This window comes from Magnolia sinica, chromosome 1 (genome assembly GCF_029962835.1).
Source record: "Magnolia sinica isolate HGM2019 chromosome 1, MsV1, whole genome shotgun sequence".
Taxonomy (NCBI): Eukaryota; Viridiplantae; Streptophyta; class Magnoliopsida; order Magnoliales; family Magnoliaceae; genus Magnolia; species Magnolia sinica.
In genome coordinates this window covers 86,230,156-86,234,311 of record NC_080573.1, presented here as the reverse complement: position 1 = coordinate 86,234,311, position 4,156 = coordinate 86,230,156, and the positions used below count along the sequence as shown (strand labels likewise).

The 4,156-nt window shown below is 39.8% G+C and overlaps 1 non-coding gene across 1 annotated transcript; it reads left to right on the top strand.

The window, feature by feature from the left end:
• The first annotated feature begins 3,529 nt into the window (after positions 1-3,529).
• On the top strand, positions 3,530-3,636 carry LOC131223737 (small nucleolar RNA R71). Its single transcript, XR_009160657.1, has one exon. It is a non-coding gene; the product is annotated as a small nucleolar RNA R71 (small nucleolar RNA).
• Positions 3,637-4,156: the final 520 nt, after the last annotated feature.

Below are 4,156 nucleotides of genomic sequence, written 5' to 3'. Positions count from 1 at the left end.
TGACTTGTGAACAGATAGCTGAGATGTGAAAATTTTAAGATTCATGAATGGTAAGTAGAATTTTCTCCTAAAATCAAGCTCACAGTAAACTTCATAATCAAGTTTAACATATTAATCCATTAATTAGAACATTCCTAAACATTGAGTTCCACAGGTGTATAGTATAATCTCAGCTTACAATCATTAAGAGTTCCAATAATCAATTTCATGCTAAAATTGGTAATTAACAACAGAATTCTTGACAACCAACACTAGCATTTTAGATCAACCTTTCAGCCTTCTTTTTTTTTTTGATTTTCTTTATGAACAGTATGCCAAGGAAGGGAATCAAATCCTCACCTACAGGGAGCAAACCTATGGTGAAAACTCGTCGCCTCATTTTTTTATAAGTTAACTATGGAGAATCAAATCTACACCTATAGGGAGCAAACCTATGGTGAAGATTATGTGACTTAGCCTTTTAATTCTTCTTTTTACCAAGTTAATCATTCAGTTATCGAACCAAAACTTAATGTGCAAGCGAGATGTGATATGTGAAATCATGACTCAATCAATGTTTACAACGTCTAATCATGGATTAACAATTCAAAATTGACTGTGAAATCAAGCAGATGGCCGAATCCAAGAGTCATTAGTTACCAACATCATGTATCTTATAATGTTAAAATCACAACTATCCTTCAAAATCACTTTAAATGCAATAGAAATTCAGAAAAAATTATAAAATTTTCACAAATTTTGCTCAAGACCAAGAAAATACTGATTAGGTACCCTAATCTCCCACCCCCAACCTAAAATCTACATTGTCCTCAATGTAAAAGAAATAAACAAGCAATGCACATGGGACAACGAGAATAAAAGAGGAGTGATGAAAAGATAATACCTGGATGGAGAATCAAGAAGCTTTCTCAAAATTTGTGAAAAATTTCAACGTAAAAGCGAGTTAGCACAAGAGAGAAATCAACATAAGAAAAATAAAAGAAGATCCTACCTATACCACTTTCGCAGGTGCTCTCGATTGCATTTAGCGCATGCAACAAGCCTTTAAAACCCTAGGTTACCCCTAGTGGACGAGTTGTAGTCTCGTGAGGGTTTGCAGTAATGTTACCCACAAACATTGAAGTAACTAACTAAGAAAAATGAAAATGAATGAAATAAAAAGCAATACAATAAAGCAAAAGGCTGGGTTGCCTCCCATGAGCACTAAGTTTAACGTCTTCAGCCAGACAAGAACGGACCATGAATGAAATAATCTTTATAACCAGGGTCCGCCAAAGAAATTACCTCAACACTTTCATTAACCGATCCCAGACAAGTGATGTGAGTTCCCATGAACTGTGCTATCTGAAATAAGGCAACTGACACTGTCGTTAAATAATTTAAGGACTTTTGCTCGAACGACTTCTTCTATGTTAGGATCACGCTTCCTTTGCATGTTATGCGATATTACCACAGCATGATCCATCCATACAGTGGGGCATACTCCCTGGATTTTTTCTATCTTCCGTTCAATTGCTGCCTTATATGCTCTAAGAACATTAAGCAGCCTGCTCGCCTTTGTCTTCTCAGAGTTACAAACTGTGCTGTCAGGAAGAGTCTCAGAGGGATGAAGAGGTTCCACTTTCGCTCTCCATCTTTCAGTCTCCAATATAGGAGTAGAGTCGAGCAATGCATTGACTTCATGGATGGGACTATCAATGTCAAAATCCATGCCCGATTGTGCTAAGCATGTCTCAAGAGGATCTTCAAGAGATGTACGGAAGGAGTCCTGCACAAGGCTCTCGATCATGTCCACTTCAAATATGTCATCCAAATCTGAGGGTTGTTGTCCTGCATTAAAAACATTGAGTTTAATATTCATGTTACCAAAGGACAATTTCATAACTCCATTCCTGCAATTGATAATAGCATTAGATGTGGCCAAAAATGGACGACCCAAAATGACTGGACTATGAAGATTCTGGACAGGCTGAGTATCTATAACTATGAAATCCACTGGAAAATAAAATTTATCAACCTGGATTAACACATCTTCAATAACACCCCGGGCACCTTGACAGATCTATCGGCTAGTTGTAATGTTACCTTAGTCGGTTTCAACTCACCAAGTCCTAGCTGCTCATAAACCGAATATGGTAACAAATTGACACTTGCCCCTAAATCTAGTAATGCCTTCCCGATCTTATGATCTCCTATGCCGCAAGAAATGGTGGGAGCTCCTGGATCCCTAAATTTAGGAGGGGTGTTATGTTGAATCATGGAGCTGAGCTGCTCTGCAAGGAAGACTTTCTTATGAACATTCTGCTTACGCTTTTGAGTGCATAAATCTTTAAGAAACTTAGCGTAAGCAGGGACTTGCTTGATAGCGTCAAGCAACGGGATGTTGACTTGCACTTTTTGAAACACGTCCAAGATTTCATCAAAGTTATTTCTTTTCTTTATTGGTGCCAGACGTTGAGGAAAGGGTGCTTTGGGCACATAAGGTGGCACATTAGTGGCTCTTGGAGAGTCAGAGAGCTTTTGGACTTTGGATGCATTGGTATGGCTCTCTGCTTCATCTTGATCTTCTGTTTTAGAATTTGATTCATCCCCAGGCATCTCTATTCTGTTATCAATCTGCTTGCCTGACCTAAGGGTAGTGATCGATTTGGCCTGTTCATAATATTGCCCTTGGTTGGAATTAGAGCCAATCTCATACTGTCCCTTTGGATTAGCCTCAGGTTGGCTAGGGAACTTGCCCTTCTCTCTCTCACTCAATGTGGCAGCTAGTTGACCCATTTGTACTTCCAGCTTGGCAATGGATTGTGCATTTGCATGTAAGCTTTGCTGGTTGGCCAGTAAGGTTTGTTGGGTGTCCTTTTGGAATTGGAGAGAACTCTGCATGAAAAGATGGAGTGTATCCTCAAGAGATGGTTTCCTTGATTGTGTAGGCAGTTATTGATATTGTGGAAACTGTCGAGGTTGTTGACTGCCAACTTGGAGGTGCGGTTGCATGGGAGGATTTCTAGATGGTCCTCCTTGTTGTGGTCCTTTTTCCCAAGAGAAATTTGGATGTCTAACCCACCCTGGGTTGTATGTGTTCGAGTAAGGATCATTCCCAGATTTTTGAAAAGTGTTCATAGCATGAACTTGTTCAGAGAGAAGTTCTGGGAATGCTGCACCAGATGGACAAGACTGCATAGGATGGGCAGGACTAGAACATGTGGCATATGCCTCGACTTGAGCTGTTTGTGGTGGTCCATTATTTAATACCAGAGCATCAACTTTCTTTGTCAGGTTATCAAGCTTGGCGCTCAGCTCTGGCATGACTCCTATCTCATATATACCACCTCTCTTTTGTGGTTGGGGACTTCTGTCACCTCTATTTGAATAATCCCATTGCTGGGAATTTTCGCACAAGGTTTCAAAGAAGTTCCACGCTTCGACATCACTTTTGGTCATGAATGACCCTCCACTGGTGGCATCAACCATGCGACGGTTCTGTGGTGTCAGACCGTCATAGAAGTATTGAACTTGTTGCCACTTCTCAAAACCATGGTGAGGACATTTAAGAAGCAAGTCCTTCCATCTTTCCCAACATTCATTAAAGTGCTCGCCCTCTTTTTGTGTGAAGTTAGTAATTTCTTTACGGAGGGCATTGGTTTTGTGAACGGGGAAGAACTTGTTTAAGAACTTCTTAGACAGTTGGTCCCATGTAGTGATAGATCCAACTTCTAGAGAATTCAACCATGCTTTTGCCTTATCCTTCAAAGAAAAAGGAAACAGGCGTAGGCGGATCGAATCGTCTGAGAAGTTTTGGAACTTAAAGGTGGAGCAAATGTTTAAGAATTCTTTCACATGATGATATGGGTCCTCCTTGTCCAATCCATAAAAGGATGGCAACAATTGTATGACTCCAGGTTTAAGTTCAAAGTGTGCTGCCGTAGTGGTTGGCAACACTATACATGAAGGCGCATTAAATTGGACAGGAGCTGAATAATCTTTGAGAGCTTTAACTTCAGTCTCATTCGCCATTTCAACAGGATTATTTCTCAATCTTTCACGAATTGTTCTTTCAATCTCAGGATCAAACGGTGCTAGTTCTATATTCAGAGATCTACGTCCTAGCATAAACTATGTTATTGCAATGTAAGAAAGAAAACTAAACTAAGAAGCA